Source organism: Lasioglossum baleicum, chromosome 2 (assembly GCF_051020765.1).
Source record: "Lasioglossum baleicum chromosome 2, iyLasBale1, whole genome shotgun sequence".
In the NCBI taxonomy this organism is placed as follows: domain Eukaryota; kingdom Metazoa; phylum Arthropoda; class Insecta; order Hymenoptera; family Halictidae; genus Lasioglossum; species Lasioglossum baleicum.
This window is the reverse complement of record NC_134930.1, coordinates 12784499-12811307: the sequence shown is the minus strand read 5'-3', so window position 1 is coordinate 12811307 and position 26809 is coordinate 12784499. Positions and strand designations below refer to the sequence as shown.

At 40.8% G+C, this 26809-nt stretch overlaps 2 long non-coding RNA genes across 8 annotated transcripts in view; one reads left to right on the top strand and one right to left on the bottom strand.

Moving 5' to 3' along the window:
* Positions 1 to 26809, bottom strand: part of LOC143216715 (uncharacterized) — a 146935-nt gene that overhangs the window by 105846 nt on the left and 14280 nt on the right. The window contains exon 1 of one of the 7 annotated variants that reach the window (XR_013010609.1): positions 5753 to 25336. The exons of 5 other annotated variants lie outside the window; for them this stretch is intronic. This is a non-coding gene — a long non-coding RNA (uncharacterized LOC143216715). Of the gene's footprint in view, positions 1 to 5752; positions 25337 to 26809 lie in introns of those variants that run through there. One more of the 7 variants, XR_013010602.1, reaches the window with a different exon arrangement.
* Positions 7299 to 25890, top strand: LOC143216732 (uncharacterized). The gene is made up of 3 exons (XR_013010613.1): positions 7299 to 23530; positions 24944 to 25043; positions 25182 to 25890. It is a non-coding gene; the product is annotated as an uncharacterized LOC143216732 (long non-coding RNA).

Here is a 26809-nt window from a genome sequence, read left to right as displayed (position 1 = left end):
GCTAAAATACAAAAAGAAACACTCGATCGACTGATCGTTTTCTCTCATCTCTCTGTATTGTGTCTTCGCGATCATACGCCGACCTCGTCAGTAATTCCATTACTGATCCTTACTTTTATGATCAGTCAGTTAATAATACATCAACTCCAAATATAATTGATTATTAATTTAATTTTTCCTCTGAGATAATTATTTAAAAATGACGCAAAATTCACACAAAAAATTTATGTTGTACACCGAACAGAAGTCGTATAAGTACCGAGCAAAATTTGTCACGTCAAACAGGGCGTATTCCGAATTGGACGAACTCCACAGCAGACGTATACCGAGATTCCATTGTATACCGGGTGCGGCACAAATTAGTCCCCACGATTTTTCGGCCCCTTCGGATGGTCGGACAAAAAAGTGTTTCGTAACAAAGTTAATCAGTATTTTAAAAAAGGTGGATTTTCAACAAAAAATCAAGGTCGCTGTCATATCTTTAAATGGAACTGGGTATTTTTAACTTCAAAATAGACGATGTCGAAACGAATTCAACGACCTGCAGAAAGAAAATATCGCCATGGATCAGTTGCCAGAATATTTGAAATAATTCAACAGTACGTAATAGCAACGCCTCGCATTTAGAGGTAAACAAATGAACGTAAACATTGCTTCAGAACTTAACTCAGAAAACACCAAATTTATACGGAGCCAAATCGAAAACAAATGTTAAACATGTACAGGTAATTAATTAATAATTCAATTAAATTTAATATTAAGGTCATCTGAAAGTCGTCGTATAGCAGCTCGTTGAATTCGTTTCGACGTCGCCTACAATATTATGAAGTTAAAAATATCCAGTTCCATTTAATGATATGACAGCGACCTTGATTTTTTGTTGAAAATCGATTTTTCTTTTAATTTATAAAATTGCAATTTTTGTCAGTTAAATACTGATTAATTTAGGTAAGAACACTTTTCTGTCTGACCATCCGAAGGGGCTGAAAAATCCTGGGGACTAATTTGTGCCGCACCCTGTAAAAAGAGATCATCTAGTAAGTGAATTCATCAAGCTTGGCAGAGAAACTGAAGTAGGTTGGTCCATGTATAAAAAAGTTATTCTGCTTTAAATAGTGTTCCACCAATTACGAGACTGATTGTAAGTACAAGTGTGCCAGGACCCGTAAATATTAAGTACCCGATCTGTTCCAACCCGATATATTCTCCCGCACGACTAGCTGTAGTTGGTAAGACTGAAACGACTGCAGTGTTCCTTTTACTTCTGCAGCGACCCGATAATTCGCTAGTCGGAGACTAGGCAAAGATTGCAGAAACTTGAGGAACACCTGCGACGCTAATTTCCAAGATGGCGAGCGGTGAAAATCCCCGACTGTCCGAGTGATTAATCTCCGTGGTTCCAGCGACAATATTCGCACGCGTGTGCACGCACGTAGATACACTTGTACAGCACCTGCGTGTGGACAGGCATAAATCCATCGCGACTGTCGCACGGATTTTTATCGGCGATCCGTCCTCGGGAACACAATGGGCAGGTAAGCGTCGACGGGACACGCGGCCGGTGACACAATTCCGCGATCAATGCGTACCGACGCATTGTCGGACCGATCGCCACTATCGTCCATTACAAAATTTATCGGACGTTTTGCACCGGTGTGTTCTTTTTCGTTTCGCGCAACCTGGAGACAAATCATCGGAACCGTGTACGAGCACAGTCACCGATCAACAATCCCGGTATTATCGTTTGGCACCGACGACGTCGATCGGCAAAGAGAACGGTAGATATCGATTTTATTGAGGGGGAATTTACGTCATCTTACCCGCGCTGGATTTCTTTCGATAATACATAAGACGGTCGAATTACGAGGGCCCCGGAGGGACTTTACGCAACACACTTTCCTCCCCTGCTGCTGCATTCCCGTTTCCCCGTTTTTCCAGTCTCTGCCGAGCAATAAACCGGACTCCCATTTTTTCCCTATGGCATTTACCTCTCTTCACCCCCTCGGCAACCCATAGACTTTTACACCTTACATCGTGGAATTACCGAAATCTTGGTTTAACCTAGTTAGAGAACGGTTTTAACGTGATCACTGTTCATACACCCCAAAGATAAATTATAAGACGTAAGTCAATGAATAAAAACTGTGTGCTGTGTGCTAATAGAGGCATCGATCTTTAAATCGAGTACCGTTTAGTATACAGGGTGTCTCAGCTGAAGGAGGCCACCTAAATATTTCCTTTATTTTTTCAAGGTCACCATTATTTTTTTATCAGGAAAATTTATTTTTCTTATTCCATCTTGTTAATGACTTAAGCATATTCACATGTATTTTTTCAGCCGCTATAAGATGGAATAAAAAAGAATAAGTTTTCTCGATAAAAAAAATAACGATGACCTTGAAAAAATTATGAAAAAATAACCGGACAAAAGAAATTGTTCTTCTATGATATTCCTCCTTCGATACCATTTAAATTATGCCATAAATATTCGTTTTGTGCCATTAAAAATGAAGGAGATATTTAGGTGGCCTGCTTGAGCTGAGATACCCCGTATAACATCTCACAAATATTGACAATTTATTAGAAATCGGTAATTCCGTGTGTCAATACATTCTGAAGCTGCTGTACCTCGGCAGAAATTCTAGGATTCTAGAAAACGTGCTCGTGTAGTCCATTGTGCCATGATCACATTGCAACTAGTAGCTGAAAATGGGCAATGTAGCGTGCCAATACATTTTGAAGCTGCTGCACCTTAGCAGAAATTCTTTCCCCTAGTAAACGTGCTCGTGCAGTTCATTGTACTATGATTAGATTGCTGCTGGTAGCTGAAAATCAGAAATGTAGTGTGCCTAATACATTTCGATGCCGGAGCGTATCTAGACGTTCCGTTTCCCAGGAGCTAGGCACAAAGCCGGGAGGAAAGTAACGTCGTAAAATAATGAATAATCCCCGTTGAAGTCGGGGCCTGAGTGGACGCACGCGTGCATGGGTCCCATACCGCGGGCCTATGTCGTGTGCACGCGTATAAGCGAGTTCACGATCGAGCCGCGTGCGCGCTCGCTCGCTTAGTCTAAAGTAGCTTCTTACGTCAGTCGTAAAATGAGCTCACGACGATCCTAGGAAATGGGTAACGAGTGAGCATACACGGCCGGATTCTTTTTCCCGTGCTATAAGTTCGCGACGCTATATAATGCCTATGAATACGCTGTTTTGCTTCCAGGATACACAAGTGGGGAGCTGGAGCGCGAGCCCGCGTCACCGCGACACGGTGGTCGAGTTGCGTAATGTTTCGCGCTTCTGGCTTTCGCGAAACAAACAAGAAGAGCTCTCGTCCGACACCGCTAAAGGATGTTTGCCTGCCTCTATGGCGAAACCCGGCACCGTCTATTCACCTATGTAAACACGCCTTTAGTTTTTCAGCGGCGCGACTCTCTGAACGCGCGCGACCGTGTTAGGACTCCAAGCTCGAGCAGACTCTGAGGACTGCGCTGGCCAGTTCGTAGAAACTTCTAGCAGACGTTTGCTATACCTAGATACTCTGAGAGACGACGATCAAAGTTTTATTCGAATGGTTCGGTACAGGGTGGCTCGTAAATCCTTTCCATTCGATCCGTATTCAACCCTTAACTGGTACGCTGGGGTCACTTATGTGGATCGAAGCACACAAAGCTACATGTTATAATAAAAGTTTAATTTATAACGCTTCTATTATTCTGTACATTAACACTAAACCTACCATGACCGGTTCCAGATTTTTTATTTTACGATTATTGATATATGTAATAAAAATAATTTCATAAGAAATGATTGTAAGATATCTTCAGTGAAGCACATATTACAATAGGAGCTGCACAAAGTCTAAATAAAATCAATCTTTTGTCATTTTTACAAGGGAACATGTGTACCAGTTACTTTTAAGGCTCACTCAGTAGGTTTACTGTTAAACAGAAACAAAATATTCAAAAAAGTATATGTATAAATTGTGTAATTACGAAAATGGGCTCCCCCACCCTAGGCTTGAGGACGTTTAACCCTTATACGATCCTCAGGGTAAAAATTCACCCATTTGCTATTTTAGAATACTGTAAAATCATTGAACATAAAACATAACACCTTCATGTCTATGTTGTAAGATCTATTTCTTTAAAATGTAACGTTACAAATGGAACATAATTGATTTCACGTGTAGAGCAAACATGGGTGAATTATTATCCAAGTCTCTTTTATGCAACTATTCTTGAGGAGCGTATGATTATTAAAAATCATACACAAAATATTTAAAAAAGTCACAAAATGGATTTAAAGAAGTTAACAAAAAATTCTTGGTACTACTACATTGCATTCTGTCTATTCGTACATGTACGAAATGTACAATTTGACGTTCTAAAAAATGTTTCAAATAAAATTTACCCTCTTGAGAGGGTGCTCAGAAATCTGTAAAGGATTATTGTTCCAAGTGTCTTAGGAATGCAAACGGTCACGATACCAATGGATGTAAGAATGCAAAGAGTCACAGTATCGAGGCAACGATACTTCAAGGATGACCATTCTAAGAATACAAAGTTCCAAAGGACAAGAGTTATTCTAGGCTATTAGGTCGGTGTAAAAATAATTGAGATTTTCTGCGCTTTAACCTTTGCCGTCTATTTTCAGATGAATTGTTATTTCAATATGTTCGTGCTATGCCATCGTAAAGCGCACAGTACGTTCTATTGATCTGTGCGAACGGTTTCTGCTTTCGTTGTTCCGTGGTGTCCATTCGAATTTGTGAAAGTGACAAAACGAAAAAATCGGAAAACCTTTTTGTCGATTTTATTCTATCGGAAAATATGGAAAAAATTATTTATGCACGTAAAATTCACTTTAAACTAAAACAATTATTTTTGCATCATCGTAACAAAAATCTCCGTGCGAACGGTTTCTGCTTTCGTTGTTCCGCGGTGTTCATTCGAATTTGTCAAAGTGTCGAAACGAAAAAATCGGAAAACCTTTTTATCAATTTTATTCTATCAGAAAAAATGGAAAAAATTATTTATGCACGTAAAATTCACTTTAAACTAAAACAATTATTTTTGCATCATCGTAACAAAAAGTCGTCTTCGTGTGATCGTGACCTCGTAATTTTTCAATGAAATTTTGTTCTATGTAAATCAGTTACATCTTCAATATGGTTAATCAATCCTTAGGCATCTCAAACTGAAGGGATTCCACATTAAGAATTCACAGATCAATCACTCCAAGAGTGTGAAGAATAGAAAGGGTCTGGCTTCCAAAGATCTCAGGTGGTGAGCAAAGATCCTGAATTCCAAGAGTCTTAGGAATGCAAAGGGCTAGGACTCGAATGGTTTTATGCGATGTACAAAGAACCAGAATTGCAAGTGTCTTAGGAAATGCAGAGAAACAGGGTTCCCAAGGTGGTGTGCAAAGGGTCAAGATCCCAAGATTCAACTGAAAAGTTCTTGTAGCTATGCCCAGCAATTAATTCCTCAGGATTCCCATATGGTGTGCAAAGGGTTGGAATTCTCAGATTCACAAAGCTGTAGCTGGGCATACCCCAGCAATAAACTCCGAATTACAGTCCATGTTGAAATGAATGAGTGCATTGTTGTACACTTAAATGGTAAATTCAATTAAAATTGCGAAGACCAATCGTACAATTGTGCGAAGTGATTCTGGAGTTCTGAGAAGTCAACCAAATTGAATCAAACAACTCGTGCAAAAAAGGAATCAAATTTTTCTATCAACACCTTACCGTATTATTTTCCTCAGAGCTGTAATGATTTTGTTGTCTCTTTAATGTTCCTTTTCATTGAAGAGTGCGACAAAAATCGATTTTTGACCCGTCTACGCGAGACCGCAATAAGTATCGTGTAGGAACAGGATTGGGTGTATACCGTTGTTCCGAGTATTGTTGCACGAACAAATCGAGTCTGCTAACTAGCCGGAGGCTAGTCGAAGTTCGTCGCTCGTTAAAAATTCAAACAATAAGTGCAGGACGACCGACGGGAAGCCATGAACGGCGTCTATGCGATTACGCTGGCAAATAACTGGCGGTGCAACAGTTCGCGCGCGTATACGAAATTACAGCCGCCCGGCGCGGCACTGAGCGGCGTCCGACGTAAAACGGCCGCTGCTTTATTACAAGATGTAGACATCACTCCGTCATAGATATGGTCACCCGTTGAACGAGCTCGTAGACCAAGCCAGATGCATCGGTGGAGAGCCATAACGCCGTACGGTGCACGTCGTTCCTGCGCGGAAAGTATAACAGCCGCGTCAATAAAATATCTTCCGTGTGGGAAGGTGCAAAGACGCGTCGCTGCAGGATAAACCGTCGTGGACAATCGCCTGAACCTTGGAGGATTTCACAAGAACCGTGAGCCGTCTTTAACCCTTTATATAATACCGGGCAATCGTAAATTAGCCCAGAGAAACTAAAAGAGAACAAAAGAACGTGGAACAGGAATGATATTAAAAATATTCCTCAATGGCTCTCGTCAATTATCCGAAAAAACAGCGAGGCAGATCCGGGGTAAAGGATCGAGACAACTAATAGACACAAATCTATAATGATCTGATAATCTTAATTTTTCTTGCATAAATGACATTGAAAAAAGCTTCTTATAATTCTTCTTTACAACGTGTTAGTTGTTCTACGTGTTCGAAATATAACATTATACGCATATGTATATCTACTTCCAATACTTTCTGTTAAGAGGAAACCTAATAAATGGAGAAAGGATTATTTTATTGTTACGCCATTTTTTATCTAGACTAAAATGAACCCTCAGCACTCGAGTGGCGATGTAAAATAATTGTTACGTTATCAAATTATTTTATCAGACGATTGCATAAGGTCGTGCCCGATTTGAAAATGAAATTCAATGGTTAAATTTTAAAAAATACAACTTTACTAATCAATTATACATATAGTCACCATTCTTTTGTAATTGTAGAAAATTTAACCATCTTTTAATTTTAATTTAACCAATCTTTAACCAAATCGTAATTTTATTTTCAAATCGGACACGAACTTATACACATCTAATATATGAAATGAATTACTAAACATTTTTGAGTAATGCATGAGTAAATGGCATCAGTTTGTGTATACGTAAAATGAAAAAAAATCGTATAGAATGGAGATATTTTAGGTCAGAAGAAATGTTTGGTTTTCGTGATAAAATAGTTCCGAGTGGAAAGGGTTAATATATATACTTCACTAACAATAAACGTTGCTCAACATTGTTTTGGAAAGTATTCCATCAGTATTACGGTGTTATCAATGGAATAAAACATTGACACCGAACATCCCTTCATTCCATAGAACGCTTCAACGATTGAACAACCTATTAGCAGGCTCCCGGTAGGTAAAGTGTTAAGAAAAGCATTCGCAGGTGACCTTCCGCGGCGACCAACAAGTTTCGATGCCACAGGACTGTCTGTCTTCCTCCGACCACCTTCCCCTTTCTTATCGATTCGTTCTTGCTATTTTCACGTTCTCTTTGTAGCCTGGCCCCGTGACGTATCCAAACCCACGCGTCGGCATCACGAAAATATCGCCGGACGAAGGTTAGCCAGATCTGTTTTGCGACCGCGATGGTCTCCTTTCGCGACAGCCGGCCCCGAGGATGACGGCACTTGCAGTTTGCAGTATACTATCAGCCTCGGAAGTCGGAGACCTTGGAGGCGGAGCTCTCGTGCTCGCGTGTTGCTGAATATTCCGGATTATTTATCGAGGGATCGCACAACTTCCGGCTGGTGTATCGGCGTCGAGCCATTTTCGGCAAACGTCGTCGGACGCGCGATCGTGTTCGTTCTTTTTCCCACTTCGAGATCCTCGGCAGAACTTGATCGGTACACTTGACCTCGACTCCACGGTCCTCTACACTACCTCGAATCGGTGAGAATGCACCGCGTCTCAGATGGTTTTCTGTTCCGCAAACCTTCGGCTTTATCTTTATTATTAAACCGCGGATCTTTGTGCACAAAAAGTCGATAATCGGGCAGTGCGGATTAAATGGAGTTGTATTTTTCATAATTCGGACGAATGGTTAAATAATTTAATACGTGAACTGCGAATTAAAATTTTCTAAATTTGTTACAGGATAGAGGATTTAATAATTGTACTAGGTCGAAAGTAATATGTTGATGCTATCACTTCTATCGATCTTTATAAATGCATAAAATCCGCAGTCCAGTAATAATATTCTTAAATTCTTTGAATGGCTTGACAGCAGAGTTTAGTCGAAAATTTAATCAACGATTGACGAATAAATTTCTACTCCAATCTCATAATCGCAATTAAGGATGTTCTGGAGGTACAATGGGAGACAAAAGTACAAGAAATTCGAAATCCATCAATATATTGGCAGTGAAAGCCATTCATGAGTATATTTTTGTTTTTGAGTGTATTTTTTTTTTTGGTGTTTCTAATTGTGTTTTTTCAAGGTTTAAATAGGGTTTGAAGTGGAATTTTATGAATTCTCCATAAGAAGACGTGTTAAAATGTGCAAACTTTAAGTTGCTATAATTCTTAAACGGTGCATTGAATCAAACCCGAACTTTGCTAATTGCATTAATTTATATCTTGTCAAATTTTCAAAAATTTTGTTGCGTTTTTATATACCTCCAGAACATCCTTAACAATTAGTCTCCTACTTTAGTCGTTAATTGCGGTTAACTATTACATTCTTTTCAACTGTAATCGTCAATTGGATAATTGATTAATGATTAACTGCTGAAATTTCGAAATGAAATACGGAATCAAAACTATGCAAACTGAAAAAAATGTAAACTGAGTTTTTGTTGAGATATATTTCTGTCAATTCTCCATCTCCACTCTCTCTCTCTCTCTCCCTCCTTATTACAATTTATGGGTAGACCGTGCGGCGATTAACTTCAACAATTGATTAAATCAGTCTCCGATTTTTCGATGATTTCTTTTTTTAATCAACGATTGACGATTAACTTTATCAATCGATTGAATCAATCGTCGATTTTTCAATGATTACCTTAATTAATCGTACACATCAATCAATCAATGTTGATTAAAATTTTAATTGTAGGTATTGACAGTGGGTACTGTATCCATCTGTCAGTTTTTTGATATACGCACAAAAACTGCATTGTTATTCTGTGTTTATGTTGCGCTGCTTTGTTCATTTCCGCGCTGGTATTTTCAAATACGAATAACCTTTTATTATAATTCTTTGCCGTGATATAAAAAATACCAACAGGCCACATTTGTCTCTATCGATTAGAAAAAGTTCACTTTCAGCTGTACTTGCAGCGAAATCCTCGAAGACCTTCCGGAACGGCTGAAAAAAGCAACCTCGGCATGAGGTTGGCTACCGTCTATCGTCGAAGGGTTACCAGACGCGTTTAAGCGATCGGCGAGTATATCAAGGCCGCCGGTGGTCGACATGAATGACCCTTCTGAATGAAACGGGCCGATCGAAATAGAAGAAGAGAAAGAGGAGAAAGAGGACGAGGACGAGGAGGAGGAGGAGGAGGAGGATGAGGAGGAAGGTTTCCGCAGACGGTGGAACGAAGATGAATGTCGCGGCGGTCAGGATTCGTTCGCCTCATTAGACGAGGGTCATGCGGATAATTAAGGTCGCATTATAATCGTATGATAAACCGGCCGACGCGACGCCGCGGCGGCATCTTCTGGCCTTCTCCATACATAAGTAGTCCACGGTGTCTAACAGGAACACCCGTAAAATGTGCCGACGGATTTGATCGCGCGGCGGTCTGGGTCGCATTAAAAGCGCGTTATCCCCACCCGTAGCTATCCATGGGGACTTGGGGTGCGCGACGATGCCCTCCGCCACGGTGAATCGGGGCCTCGTGCGGTCGCTTCTCGTCTCAAGGTCATTCGACAGCCCCCGAGGGCACTGTCGATTATAAATCCACGAGAAATCCGTATTTACTGCGTGCACTTCGAGGCGATCCGGCCCTGTATCCTCTGCGAGTACGAACCTTTACTTTGAGATTTTATGCATACGAAACGTGTCCCTTCAGCTTCGATTAGATAACATTCTTTAACACATCTGAATAGAAATGTTCCTGCGTATTGTGCCGATAAGTTCATCCAATATTCACGCGAAGGAGATTTTATAGGATAGGATATGTATTGGACGACATAAACACTCGTCAGGGTGTTCGTCTAATGGGTACTGAACGGATACGTCCCTTCTCTTGTGCTGATCATGCAAAACGTAATATTATTAGTACGCCATTAAACGTGTCCTTTCTTGCCGTGAGTTTTTACAGTCAGTCGCGAAACAAGGTTCGTGTAACGTCGATGGTAGATCGTTTTATCATCTTCGAATCTTACTATGATGAACAATGTTCGCGGGCAGAGATGCTCTCGGTAGCATATCCCGCGAAGGTTCTGCTCTGAAATGGACAGGTGGCTTTACGAGCGCGTCGATGCGCGAGCATAACGCGAGCGTATCGTCCCTTTCCAGTGATTTTGCAAATCACCAGGCCTATTCGACCGGTCTTTTTCCTGTTCGAAAGTTAATAGCGTATTATTTATAAACCGATCGGGCAATTAATATCAGCTACCCTGCTCCCCCTCGTGTTGGTCGTCCACCCTTCGGCGTCGTTGCGCTTCGATGAGCCTCTCCCTGTAGCGTTTCAGCGGCGATGCGGCACACAGACGTCGTTATAACGTCCAGTTTTAATATCGAACCGAGAGGAAAAGGTCGTGAATGGCCAGCGCGGTGTGCTGGGTGGTCCCATTGTGAGACGGGAGAAGCTAAAGTGGATTTTAAACGTCCGCCGGGCATAAAGAAGTACAGAAATTTACGTTCGTCGTCGGTGTTGTTGTTGTTGTCTTACTCTTCGTCCAGATCGTCTCGATCGTCCTGTTGTCGTTGTTGTTGTCCTTGTCTAGTCTCCGGGAAAAGCTGTTCTTCGTACGTCCGGCTGTTGGCTCTCTCATCGCCGGGGCTGCCATGCCGTCGAAAGAATGCCGTGATGATATACCAGTTTCGTAAAGGTCTCGTGCCCCCGGTGCCACTGCACCACTGTGCACCGATGCACCGCTGCACCGTGTACGACTGCAAACACACCCGGCCGCGGCCGACCCGGCAAGAACTGTCCCTCCTTCAGGAATCTCTCGGCATTAGCGCTTTTTTCGAGCCGGTTTTTACGAGGCGTCATTGCCGATCCCTGCCTGCCGACGCACACCCAATGACACTCGTTTCCACCGAGCTGAACACGCCGCCACCAACGGAATCGGGATTGCTACCGGTTCGCCGGGGAACGCACCGGGGACACTGCCACCCGGTGTTACTACACACGGTGGACAACTCGCGAACCAACCTTCGTATCCTGATTTTCGCGAGTCCCAAAATCGCCTACAGACCATACAATTAACCTTCACTCTGCGTGCAGGGGTGTAAACGCATCTCAGAATAGTCGAAACGTACAGTCGGTCACAAAAATATTGGGACACTCTTAAAAAGACGATAACTTTTGTAATATTGGACCATGCGACTTGAACCTTTTTTGGAAAGCAAGAGCAATTAGTTTCCTACGGGATGTAAAAAGAAATTTTTTCAAAAATTGCAATAGATCGGAATTGTAGAAAAAATACTAACAGTTGCATTTTCAACTTTTTTATGTGGGCCTATATTGAACATTTAAAAAGTACATTTTGTAGATCTGTGTCAATTATATGCACTGTGAAAGTTTCATCGAAATCTGTATTGAAAATCGTGAAAAATTGCAATTTCCACCAACTTTAAACGTTTGTAGCTCATTGCATCGTCGACCGATTTTGACGAAATTTTCAGAATACGTTTAATGGACACAGATCAATAAAACGTAGTTTTTAAATTTTCAATGTAGGCTCACATAAAAAAGTTGTGAAATGCAACTTTTAGTATTTTTTCTACAATTCCGATCTATTGCAATTTTGTCTCAATATTTTTGTGAGCGACTGTACATGGAAAGTTGCCGAATGGAAAATTTTCAAAGTTCTCTTAGGAATGCTATCTGTGACATGTTTTACACGTGATTAAAAAAAATGGGAATATTAATTTAGTTAGACAAACATTCCTTAACCCCTTCCGTAACATTTTCTTTACAGTTACAGTGATTAAAATGTCTTTATCCCCAAAGGTGTCATAGAAGGGAAAAGAAAATTTGTAGTTTTTGTATGGCTACATTTATTTCATCTAAAAAGAAACGCGTAACATTTATATTTGTTAGACTTTGCTAAAATCTTCATGATGAGTCGGACTAGTTAAAATACGGCAAGGGGTTAATGCATTTGAATATAACTGTTCTCATCGGAATCTCAACAGAAAAGTGTTATCATACCGAACGGAACCTGGGCTTTTTTTAGACAGTTCTTAAACTGGGTTTGCATCAGAGTTGGGCATTAATCAATTAAAATTTTAATCAAGATTGATTCATTGATGTCTACGATTGAAAAAGGTAATCATTGAAAAATCGACGATTCATTCAAACGATTGACGAAGTTAATCGTTAATCGTTGATTAAAAAAAGAAATCATCGGAAAATCGGAGAGTAATTTAATCAATTGTTGAAGTAGTTAATCGCCACACGGTCTATCCATAAATTGTAATGAGAAAGGAGAGGGACACAGAGAGCGGAGAAGGAGAATTGACAGAAATATATCTCAACAAAAACTACATTTACATTTTTTTCAGTATGCATACAATTTTGATTCTGTATTTCATTTCGAAATTTCAGCAGTTATTCATTAATCAATTATCCGATTGACGATTACAATTGAAAAGAATGTAATCGTTAACCGCAATTAACGACTAAAGTAGAAGTTTAATTGTTAATTACGATTAACGATTGAAGTAGAAATTTATTCGTCAATGGTTGATTAAATTTTCTGCTCAACTCTGGTTTGCATTGGCCCAGTAGCTGCGATCCAATCCAGGTCTAGATCGTCTCCGCTGTCGCTGCCGAGAACATAATTCTCCTCCGTTCGTAATCACTGCGGGGTTATCATTATTTCGAGGGACGACCACATAGCAGAGGACGGAGGGGAGTTCTCACCGGAGAAATTGTTTCTCACTCCGGGCGATTCCGTTCATTTGCCCCGGTGTTTAGCGGCACCGGCGCGGCGCGGCGCGAGCTTTTTGCATCGACGCAACTTTGTTCGTTTCTCGAACGATGAACGCCTTCTTCTCGCGTGTTCTTGCGCGGTAAATCGGCTGCGGGTTTCACAAGATCGATGCGCTCGCGACTATGATTAGGTGGCGAGAAAGTCCGCCGGTGGCAGTCGGACTGTCGGAGCCCTTTCAACATTTCGAGAAACTGATAACAGCCTGTGCACAGACAACACTGGGTGCAGTGTTGGAAATTATTCGAATCAAATTTCTTTTGCGGTGAAACTGCCCAATAGGTAGGGTACAGGAGGGTGTAAAGAAAATATATGTCGCGACAACCATAGGATGATTCTACACCCTCGATTTGATTGAAATCGAACTAAGGAAAGTGCCGCAAAAATGACCTGGACCTTAAGTGTTAATTGCATCGTATTTTTCTCGTCGCGAGGGTAAAAAGTGCAAAAGGAACCATGGGTCGCAACTCAACCACGACGAGTAAAATACGATGTAATTAAAAAAAATTCTTTACCTTTTGCCCCTAAAATTCAAGGTCAAGGTCATTTTTGCGGCACCTTCCTTTGTTCAATTTCAACCAAATCGAGGGTGTAGAATCATCTTGTGGTAACCGTGACATATAATTTCTTTACATCCTGTATAGTGGTACCACTTATGTAATATTTAGTCGTGACAACCTAGAGAAATTTTTTCTACATAAATTGTAACTGTTGTACTTCATTTTTACATAGATTTTTTTCATTCATACTGTTATTTACAATTTTACGACTGTTATATACAAAATAGACTCGTTGCTTGCGGCAAATGTCCCTATTATTTGCTATGAATTATGTATAATTAAAAATGGCAAAAATTTTTTGAAAAAGATGCTTAGATCTTTCGTACGTCTCGAAAATGTTGTACTGCAGTTCCAGGAGAACTTCGGCGCGATAAACGGTGAAAGTCGGCCACGGTTATTAATTAGGGCAGCTTGAGGGGCGCTTTCATGATAACCATCAAATCCAAGCGAGTATTTCCAGTGATATTTTCATCGCTATCTTTTATCCTTTTATTCCTTTGGGACGTTTCTACGATAGCTTGGCTTTCGATATTGTGAGACTCAGGAAGAGAAAGTGACATGGACACTTGAGGGTGTCATAAATTAGCTCTTCTCGATACCGCGACGTAGACGAGGGAATTATCCTGCGACCTAGTAGTAGTGATAGCAGTAATCCTTGGTAACATCGACAAGCTTACACGAACGTCCAAAAATATATATGTCCATAAATAGTTGCATAAAAGATTCTATGGCAATATCGCATCCATTTTTCTTTACAAGTTTAAATCAACAATCTTTAATCTTTATGCATTTATAGCAAAATTGAGTAGATGAAATTGAAAATTGATGATGTCAACATATGATTTCTCCTTTATAAAAATCATTGAGAGAAGAAATAACATTCAATTTAGTTTCTGCTTCCTGCAATCGATGCAGACAATTTTTATTTTACATAAAGATTCGCAGTCTATTTATAACGTTACATTTTAAAGAAATACATCTCACAGACAAAAAGAGGTCCGCCAATTTACAGTGCTTAAAAATGGGTGACTTTTCACTTGGGCTGAGTAAACATTTCACTTGTAACAGTAAAAACATTAATATTCTCAAATGAGATTAAATCCACCCCTAAGTACATACGCACAAATAGTTTCTATACTGTCATGTTCCTAGCTCGAAAATAACTGGAAGCTATGTTATCAATTATGTTAATGATAACTAGTCCGAGATCGTATATAAAACAGCGGTGAATTGGCGAAGAAGGTTCTCACGGCGCGGCGCTTCACCACGCATTGAAATCCCTTTCGCCGCACGACTCGCCGCAAAGGGATTATCGAGAGAGAAAGTGGCAATAAATAGTTGACAGTGGTTTCGTCAGGGAAGAGGCTCGGCAGTGGTTCATTAAAATGTTTCGCCGGAAAAACGCCACGCATCGGGACTTAGATGCACGCGAAGCGTGGCGTTGAAAAACAGCGCAGGAAATTGTAATGGTTTCTACTCAAGCCGCGTCGTTAGCGGTAATAGTGCCAATAAGCGCTTCAGGAAATAAAGTAATTTGTCCCATATCGCTGCAATATGTTTGTATAAAGACTTGTCAGCCGGGGAATGTGTTTATGCGCGGGAAAAAGGATATTTTTAACGAGATCATTTTCTAAAGAGTTACACGTCGTACGTGATCTTGTTCGGATGAAAATTGCGAGCATGATTCAAGCAAATATATACGTTTGTGAAGCAATTTTAACGAACTGGGATGAAACAAACATTTTTATTGAACCCTCTACTACACACCAAATGTCTCAGTAATTATTCATTTTAAGTCCCACTTTGTATAATACTTTTTTTACGCAGGACTTCATAATTTATCCGAGTTTGAGAAAAAATATTGGACACATCTCGATGAAACAGCAAAATGCAACTTTCGTTCGAAACATTTTTTCGTATAACAAACTCACGAGTTATTTGAGATCGTCACGTTAAAATACGTCGAAAATATTTCAAAATTTTGGTTATTGGTAAGAATGTTAAAGATTAATATTTGCTAATCGTTTTGTTCTTTGGAAATCATCTTTGAGATGTTTTAATAACTCACATGAATTTTGACTAAATGAATTTTTTCAGGATCATTTTTAAGGTATAATAATTGTTATTCTGGACATCCGACTATTTCACATCTGTAATTTAGAATAGCAGATCTCTCGCACTAGTCGAGTTTTCGCGAATCGAGTCGAGTCAAGTCGATTTGCGCTCCGATACGTAATTGGCGGTGACTGCGAGGTGCACGCGGAACTATGGCCCGAGGCTGTCCCGAGCAGTCCGAAGCTGAAAAGGCGAACGACGGGGCGTGGAGAAAGAGAAGAAGGCGGAGGATATAAGGACGAAAAGGGGTCCCGTCCGTCCCGACGAAATCGAGCGTGACCACGAGAGATGCACTACCGATCGATGGATCAGCCCGGTAAAAAATGCCAAAGTTGTAAAGTTGAACGGACGTCTGGTTTTTGCTGATGATTTTTGCTCGCCGCACGAAAATCGTCGGAAGCTGTCTACCAGCCAAGCCGGCTACCTTTTCTCCGCCCTTCCCACGATCCATTACGCACGCTGCGAACGATCATCTACCCAACTACAGCTCCGCCGGAAGATTGATCAGCCCTGGACATCGCATCTCTCCTCGACGATCTTACAGCTTTATGGATTCCACCTTGGCGCGTCTCCACGATGCTGCCACAAGATACACAGTTTGACAATTAAATCCCACGTCGGCGAATTCCTCTATTGTGTCCGCTCTACAAGGAATGCTACTTTGCTCCGGCTGCTTTACAGTTACCGCAAGTATGTTTGCGAGCTCCTCGCAGCGCTGCGCCGCACCGCGAGCAGATTCTCGCGACGCGATGGGCCAGATGAATCGCGAAATCTCGTGCCAGTTTATGGACGGTGGATTCCATGAGAAAATTCTAGGCTCTAGGATCTTCCTTCAACGCCTAGTCTCGTTCATAATTTCCTATTAAGGTGAAGTGTGGGGTAAGTCCGCCATAGTTTTTGCGAAGTTCGACTTTAAACTGATGCATTTTCAGTCTGGTATGTAAAAACTTAACGTTCTTGGTGTCACAATCTTGCCACAGTTATTACTGATGAATTGGTATTATGTAGGATTCTAATTTTGCTTGAAAATTATCATTTTGATAGGATATTGTACAAAGTGTCAACTACTATGCACTTGCTCCGAAAGTGGGGCAAGAGCGCCTCTGAGAGTTAAAAATGCTTTCAAACCTTGTTTCAAGAGTGCTACGGGGCAAGAAAAGAATTATTATCAGGCCTGCTACAAAATATATTGTTTAGTTTTATAGTTACCCATACAGTTAGAACTTACCCCACCGTGATAGTACGGACTTGCCCCGTGTAGTAATATTTACGGGGCAAATGCATCTTAGTGTTTTTCTCAATGAATTTAAAAAAATACAATTAAAACGGTTTATTTAATGCAAGCCTACATCAATATTTGTTGTACTTACCTAAAATAACAACACAGAATATGTTAATAACTTGTGAACTATTGCACGTTCAGGGTAACCTCAAAGTTGTACGTGTACCTCGCACGTGACTGTTTGGCATGTTTATTCTTGGGCGACATCTATGTCGAATAGTTCATACTAACTTATACTACATCAGTAAATACAAGCTAGACAAATTTCGTTCATATTATGATAAAAATAACCAGTTAATGCGCTTGCCCCGTTTTACGCACTTACCCCACTCCACCTTATTTCTAGGTTTTTCCCTATATTCTTAGCTACTTTTTCAGGTGATTTAGTATATACGAACCTCTATAAGACAACAATTGTATTTATTTTCTTACGGTAATAATAACACATGTACGGTAACATTTGTTACCTTACGATTGTGTTAATAGTGACAATTTCGAAACTGAGAACTTAATAACTTATTGTATCGATAATTAAATTATTAGCTGCAACAACGTTGAATGATATAAAGTGAGAGCAGGATTTGATGGCAGAGGTTAAGGGAGAGCTTAAGGAAATCTCCAGCTAGAAATTCAATTAACTTATTAGAAACTTGCTTCAAGCAATCTCGACACTTAAAACGTTCCATTGCAGCCCTTTAAGAACAACATTTCGATACATATTTGTGCGGCAAGATTATTCATTACCTCTTCATTCAACAACTCCGAATTTACATTGAACACTCTCCCCGATGTTCCCACAAATGCTTTCCGCTACCAATTAATTTCTCCATCAAATCATGCCTCGACCTCTCGACGTCCCATAATAAAATCGTGCAAAGAATGCCGAACAGGAATCCATAAAGTTGAAGTCGCACATTAGTCTATCCTCGCGGCGAGCCAGAGAGCAGTTGGCCAGGAACGATTTGCATTTTCTAGAATATCACACCACCACACCCTGGCAAATCACGAGTTTCGCATTTTCCCTTCAAATAAAATCACGAGTTCACGGTGCGAGAGACCGGCGGGTGTGGATCGTGTTCGTCGGTTCGTTCTCAGTTTCGTCCGCGTTGGAACAAGGTTGCTGGTCGTGATTGGATAAGAGCGCGACTCGCTCCGAGCGAGAAAAAGGCCACCGAAAATGTCTGGCTGCTGCCATACCATGCCCTGCCATGCCATACCGTGCCGTGCCATGCCATGCCGTCGTGTTGCGCGCGTTTTCTTTGCCAGGCTGTTGGCTTCCTCCTTCCCAGAAGGGTCGGAACTGCCTGTTCACGATGTTCGTTGCGGTCACACCTACATTGGGTAACCAGCGGGGACCACACAAATTGGCAACAGTGACCGGTCTCTACCCGTCCGTGTTTCTTTTTCAACGTGGTCGCCATTGATTCGCTGGCGTAGAACGACCTTTACATAGCCTACACCTCTATGCAGCAAAAACTCACCGCGAGATGACTTTCGAAACATCAGAGGCCTGGCGCCCGACCGACCTCGCTCGCTCGCACGGCGAAACCCACTTTGAGACTTCTTTTCTTTTCCGTTTCTGCCACGCATCTTTTACCCGATACTTCGACGCACCTGTTCGATTTTTACCATTTTATCTACTCTTTCTGTTCTGTCATTCTGTACGGCTTGATCTTGCTGTGTGTACCGACTGGGGACTTAAAATCGGCGATGCGCTAATAAGGCTATATGCAAACCTATTTTGTTTTAAAGAAATTACGTATTTATTACCAGCCCTAGGGCTGTTCCAACCTATGTTACACTATGTTTGATCCTTCTCCACAGCTCCTCTCTCACGTCGCGATTACAATTTCAATTTCCTAAACTTACAAGTTACATTCTCTCCAGAATTGCTTAATCGTATTGTTAACCTCTAAATTTTTTAACGATATTCGCTTTTATTTTTCGGCCGCTTTCCAACGATACCCCGTTCGGGGGGTTCGGAAGAATCTGACGTTTCTTTAGGAGGATTCTTTAGAAAGGATTAAGTTTCCCTAATAGTCCTAAAATGACCAGGGCTGGGGATAACCTTTTGGTTAACCCTTTCGAAAATTTCAACCGTTCAGGGCTATATCCAAACCTATGTACAGTCTGGTGCCGATATAAGTCGACGCTGTTTGTTGTGAAATTAGGAAATAGCTATACCCTTTTCTTCGTTTGAACTTGTTCGCTCAACATCGCTTGCCAGAACGAGAGGGTATTTATATTCTATCTGTTTGCAAAGATAGGCCGCCTCACCTCTCCTTCTCGGCCCACTCGAGAACAAAATCAGGCAGAATAGCATACCTGATCCGATATAGGGCGCAGCCCGGTCACGAGCTTTTGCCTTATATCGGAACCAGACTGTAATACCGAAATCATTACATATTTTACTATCGAATAGTATAAAAATAAATAAATTTGATTTGAGTACATTTGACCCCCTTATCAGAAGTGACTACCCAGGCAAATTTTTAGTATCTGAAAATGTTTTTAAAAATGTAACACGTGGCATTCACATATTTTGCATGTCCCTATTTATTCATTTTTTCACCTTTTTGAAATAATATCGACTTCTTCGACCACTTTCTTGATTTTCGGAGATCACTTAATGAGCTAAATGGAAGAATGAGCCTATATGAGGAAGCCAAGTGATAACAAATAGCATTATTTGGGAACTGTCTTACATCGAAATCATATTCTCAGAATACCGTGTTATAAGAAGGTTGGCTCAATGTTTAATTTACCGGAAACCTTCATCTTCTCGATTGTAGGTGCAACCGGAGATTCTCAGGCTGAGAAACAATCCAAGGAAGACGAGGGGCTGCTCTTTACTTTAGCGGACTAAAAATTATGATGTATTTGGTATGTAATCCAGTAGATTTGTACCCGGAGCGGCTGCAGATCTAAGTTTCGATCCTGTAGGATCAATGGTTCGGGAGTTACGCTTGCTTAAAGTCGTGCATTTTTCAGTGTTTTTGACAGGTCAGAGCGCCGCTATATTCGTTTGTAGTGTCGCGCGGCTTACCGAGCAGAGCCGCTAGGTGGTAGTTGGTTGGTGATTAGGTCGGGGGGCAAGGTAATCGGCTCGCGATCGTCACTATAAACCAGTATGGCGCCCTTACCTGTCAAAAACACTGCAGATTGCTCAACTTTAAGCAAGCATAATTCCTGAACCATTGATCCTACAGGATCGAAACTTCGATCTGCAGCCGCCCCGGGTACAAATCTACTGGATTACATACCAAATACATCATAATTTATAGCAGAAAGGCACTTTAGAGTTCGGTAAAGCAAAGTTTACCCAAGACGAGATAGTGCGATAGTAAGGTTTGTAAAGAAATCCAAATTTCGACCAATTGACAGTGGGTTTTACACGAAATTTGGTCGGCAAAGTTTCCAGGCGAGTCGTTTCATAAATCTGTGCAGGCGCCGCGTCTTAATCGGTATTCTTACAGCGGCGCGGAGCTCGAAGTATATCACGCGCTTTGAGCATTATGGCCGCGCGAATATTTTTAATCTCGCAGTGCGTCGCGGCCCGCGTCTCTAAGGATTTCCTTAGCGCATAATGCACGCACGGACCACGAACCGTGATTTAAGCGGACAGCTTCGGGAATCGTGAATTCGCCGAGTCGCGAGAAACGGCTATTTATACGGGACGGAACAGAGCGTGGCGACAATGGCCGAATTTCGTATGCTGTTCGAACACGCGATGCTCCTGCAGGACAAAGGGCCTGCATTCGGGGCACGCGCATTTTCGTTGCCGGCTAAACTCGCGTTGAATTCTTCCGCCGAGGTGTCGCGCGTCGAAGCGTCGATTAAATTCCGCCGCGAGATTTTCGTCGTTGAAATATTCAATCCATAATGCCTGGGAATCGCCGGTGTACAAGGTGTCCGTGTAGGTTTCACCCTTCGCGGACGCAGGTCTGCAGACCAAACAATTTTGCCGTTCTGTGTGTGTGACTGCGAATCACTTCTAAAGAAATTATTACTCTCTAAGAATATTAACGCGTTGGACGCCATGACAGTCCTTCGGGACCGACGGTATCGAATTTACAAGATGATACATATATTTTCTCTTTTCTGGGGTGATTCTGTTCTACTTTTTAAAAGTAATTTTTATAGCATTACGAAGTGTAGCTACAGTTTCTATTTCGTGTAAAGAATTTCATATAAAACTGTCAAATACAGTAAAATACAGTAAAGAAAATATTCAAATTTCAAATAAAGAATTCAAACTAAAAACAAAATTTTGTAGAATAATCCAACTTTAATTATTTCAACTTTGAGTGTTTGCTTCCCAGAAATATCGTAGCGTTAAAAACCGAACAGCTTCCTCATAGCTGACGGTGTTCGACGAACAAGCTGCTCATATTAACATGTAGGAAAAAACAGGGAAACGAAATGGAAAGGGGGAATTCCAGGAAGCCGGTGGAGGTAGCTGTTAAAAATCGAAAGTGGATTTCCGCGCGTAACCGGTCATCGGTAGTGGGGTAGGTAACATCATGTTCCCATGAAGCAGGAGCACGTGTAGCTTGCATGTGCACGCGACCAGCAGGATGTACATATATACAGTTACCCTCGATCATCGATGATTAGAAAGTATAGTTAATAAAAATCAATTCGTGCGTCGACGTCGCGTCGCCCAATTCGGCGATCCGCTGAAGCTCGGGTGCTTGCTATTTCCGAGCCCCGCAATCTGTATTAAAATTAATGAACCATGCAAAAACCTGATTTACAAAAAGCTTGCAAGATCTCCAACGTGGTTCTTTTGGGTAGAAGTTAATAATCAGTAGGCATGAATTAGCGCATCATTAACCACTCGTCTGGAATGAAATGTTTTGAGAGCTGTTGAAATCCGGGTTTACTAAACTGCTGGTATTTTCAACCGGACAGTGTTGGACGCTTACGTCAGCTAGGAATTGTTTTTTGTTATAGCCATTTTTATAAATAGACACGCTGACTTTTGGAGCTCGACATCTGACCGGTTTTTGATAGCAATCTGCCTGAAACGTCGCAGTGCGTTGAGACTGGAAGAGTCGAGCTCTAAATATATAAAATGTAGAAATTTACCTTCATAAGAAAGATGTAGATAATGAGTCATTATTACCTGGAAAATAATTCTAATGTTAACCCTTGGATCCACTTTGACCGATAATTACAAACGTTCAATCTTAATTTTAATTTTCTGGCAGCCAGTTGAAAGAATAATAATGATAACTGTGGATTTTATGCATTTATTACAAAAACGATATGGTACAATTTAAAACAGTTAGAACATTAGAACATTAGTAAGAATACCGGTACAGTAAAGTCTCGATCTAAGAGCCGCACGCAGCTGTACGATCTTAGTCAGTTCGCCTACCCCCTCCACTGGGGACGTATCCCGCAAGGGACCAGGAAGCTCAAGCCGCCACGGTCGCCGGGCAGTGTAAACCACAACTAATCCAATCACAAAACTTCTTTATTTTTCATTATGTTTTTATGGGACCACCAACTTATTCGTGACATTTTTGTTATTAAAATGACACTAATCTACACGATCTATATCAGAGCACGGACAATTTTAAAACAATGTACCATAAAGCGCAAAAAGATGTCCATTATGAATGATTAAAAAAATTATCCACACCGTGCGCAGTGATTAAATTAATTTTGTAAAACAGCATTGATAGTGCTTCTCTAAACTGATAGAACGAGAAAAGAATATCGATAATATATTTCACTCGATGTACAAGAAAGAAAAATCTTTCTATCATGACGGACAGCTGTCGAAGGAAACAAATATTTTACCAATTAGAAAATAATCTGCCGTTCAAGGCGTTTAATCACTGGCCGTTGTGCACGCAGTTGGCAGCCGTCGGCTTTCACATTATGATAGACACGGGACCCCGCGTTGACTACGACTGACTACCACCATTACAATTTCATCAGTTTCCCACAAAGCATTCGCGACGAGCCGCGGCAGCATAACTCCGCTGACAATACGATGAATCGTGTGAAATACCGCGGGAAGCGTTCATCATCGCCGCAAATGATGATGATCGCCGCGCGAGAACAGGCTCGTGTCGAGTCTCGATATGTTCAGCCATCGATTAGCACCTTCCAATCGAGACGTCACTGTTATCACCGAAATGAGAAAAAGTGATAGGATAAGATATTACTTTTTCGATTAAAACTTGGTCAAAAAAGCATGCATAAACAAAGTTACATTGAAACAATCAATTTTTATATGGAAGTCTAGATACTCTGAATGCTTGTTACTTTTACAAGGTATTTTTATGAAGCATCGATTGCAAATATACGTTTACAAAAACACTGTAGGCTTAATTATTTCATTTATAATAATAATAATTATTTTCCACAGGAGTTTGGTGGGGAGGACCCAGGAGTAACGAGAGTTGCCCAAACCTGGCCTACGATATTAATTATGCGGTAACCAAAAAACTTTGTTGTCGTAAGTAATGGTTATCGGTAGACTGCGGATTTTATGCATTTATGGCAAAAATGAGTTGGTGTAATTTCAAATATTAAAAGGATTACAAGAATTCTAGAGTGTCGATACATTTCAAAGAGAGGAATAAATGGCTGCTCTTTACTTTACCGGACTCAAAATTTATGCCTTTCTGCTACGAATTATGATGTATTTGGCATGTAATCTAGTAGATTTGTACCCGGCGTGGATGCAGATCGAAGTTTCGATCCTCTAGGATCAATAGTTGAGGAGCTATGGTTGTTTAAAGTTGAGCATTTTTGACAGGTAAGGGCGCCGCCATACTGGTTTGTAGTGACGACCGCGAGCCGCTTACCTTGCCTCCGCCCGACCTAATCACCAACCAATTATTGCCTAACGGCTCTGCTCGGTAAGCGGAGTGCGACACTACAATATGGCGGCGCCCTGGCCTGTCAAAAACACTGCAGATTGCTCAACTTTAATCAAGCATAACTCCTGAACCATTGATCCTACAGGATCGAAACTTAGATCTGCAGCCGCCCCGGATACAAATCTACTGGATTACATACCAAATACATCATAATTTGTAGAAAAAAGGTAGTAATTTTGAGTCCGGTAGAGTAAAGTGTACCCGAATAAATTCCAACTTGACTCCTATGTCTTTTACTTAATGTCTACAATTTTTATTTTGGATAAAGATCCGCATTCTAGTTATCGGCAACCAAAATACAATTCCGGTCATCGACGATGATTGCTGGTAACGAAAAAAGGTCTAGTCATTTTTAAAGGTTACTGGTAGCCAAAATAATTTCAGTCGATCATAATAGTCATCCATAACCAGTTGTTAATTGAATGTATCAACTCTTATACCATAACTTTGAAAATTTGTCTTCCAACAATTATAACGTCTGTTGAAAAGCAAGATAAAAGCCTGTGCAATCTCGAACAGAATTTTTCTAGAAACGAAAGATAGCTGTTCGCTTCGATCCGTAGGGAGAAGTATTGAAATAAGAGGCGTGATAGAAAAATCTGGCGGTTCTCCTTGAAGGGCGCCGCGCTCGGAAACGTATTGACATTCAAACGGAGTAGCGGCCCTCCGATTTGAAAGTAGACACCTGTATGCCCGAGCCTCCCGCCTCGGAGCGGACCTGCGCATAAACAAGCCTCCGAGGCGAGAATAAATCTGAATTCGATTTGCCACGAATTTACGAGGATATTGTCGCCGCGCGCTGAGAAACAGTGCGACCCGACACGGGAAGATTAATATCTTCGTTGCGTCCGGGGGACTCGTGTTTGCGTAAATTTCCCGTTACGTTTCGCGCTAGGGACCGCTCGAAAAAAATAGGAACGCCGTTGGATAATATCTTACGGTGAACGTTGATGTATGCACGCAGATGAGAGGAGCGTTCCTCGATGCCAGACCTGAAGAGACCGACGCGCAGTAGGGATGTTTGTCCGATGCAGGCAGTCCAAATCACAAGGTGCGCTCAACAGGTAAATACTTAACGCTCAACTAGGAATTATTGTTAATTGAGAACCCATCGAATGGGGAAGAAGAAAAAATTTGACGATTCAAACTATAGAGTTGAAGTACGAATGGTGTATGTATGTATGTATTTATATTGGGCACAGAATTCCCCAGATTCCCACCACTTCTCTCGCATCAACCGTGCATCAGCTACGAGAATTCGGAAGTGATGCGTTTGATGCGTAGCCGATGCATTAGCGGTAGATTTTAAAAAAGCAGATGCAGGCAAAGCACATTGTGAAACAAAGCACAATTTCTGAAGAAAGCAATGAAGACCCAAGCAATGAAAACAATTGACCTTGTTGCTTGACAAGGAAAGTGCTGTGAGGGCTGCTCAAGGTATAAAATATATACAATCAATATATTTTTTACATAATATGTAATTATAAATAAATTAATTCCAAATCAAAATTTACAAAAATATCTTCCAATTCATCTTCGCTGTCACTGATATCGGTAGTATCACTCAAATCACTACAATTGTTCAATTCTTCTTTTTCAATGTCTTTATTTAACAAGTTTTGTCACCCATGTAAGCAGCCATTTTTGATTCGCATCAAATGCATGGAAAAGCGTTCCGTTTCCAAGCGCGCATCATGCGCATTAACGAAACGGAACGATGTCAATGCGCGCATCGCATTGAATGCGATCTATGCGTCTGATGCGTGAAACGGAACGCACCTTATATTTATAGCCAACCCTATATACAGTTAGGAGAAAAACTAATCACACACACTTTAATATATACGCTCCGAAATTTAATTGAAATTGGTTAATTGGTTTACGAGTTATAAACGATCAGAAGTGGCAAAAAGGCCGCAAATCTTGAAAAATTGCAATTTTTACCACTTTTGATCGTTTATAACTCGTAAACCAATTAACCAATTTCAATGAAATTTTTAGAACGTATATAATTTATACGAGTTGAACAAACACTTTTAAATTTTCGTTATTGACCCAGCTAAAAAGGTTGTAAAAATTAATTTTTACTATTGTTTTCACAATTCCGACCAAATGTATTTTTTCAACATAATTTTGGGACGTCATTTGCTAAACTAATTCCTCTAGCCTTACAGAGAAATTGAAGTCCTTTAATCCATTCATAAAAAAGTTATTCTGATTTAAAGTGTGTGTGATCAGTTTTGCTCCTAACTGTATATGTATATAAATCAGAAATAACAGAAGAATTGTAAAATTACGATCGCCAACAGATTGGAAAAAGAATCTGAAAGAATCTGAATTGGTTATCCCTGTGTCCAATTTTGTTAATAAATCCGTTTTTCCTTATAATATTTAGAAGCATTTCCAAAAGCTGTCTGAACAATGAGCAATTTTTCCAAGTCTGTAACAAAATTCGAAGGTATCAGCAAGATGCTGGTGTCTGTGAAACTTCATACACTTATAGTATGTTCATAAGAATGAATATCTTCATTTTATCCTCACCTCAAAAAATCGTTTAGTCAATGGAAGAAGTACTTTATGCGTCGTAAAGGTAAGCATGAAAATGTGCATGAAGATCCGCGGTATAATGACGAAGGAGAAAGGAGATATGGGTCTGTACTGACCCATTACACAGACGGCATAGATGAAAGGAAAAATGTATGTGGGAGTTAGAAGAAAGTGCTGGAAGACACGAAGGAGAAGTGGAATAGAAGAGAGGAACGAGAAGAGGATAAATGACTAGGTATTAATAAGCATGGAAAGATAAGGAAATAAGAAGAAACGGGAAGGG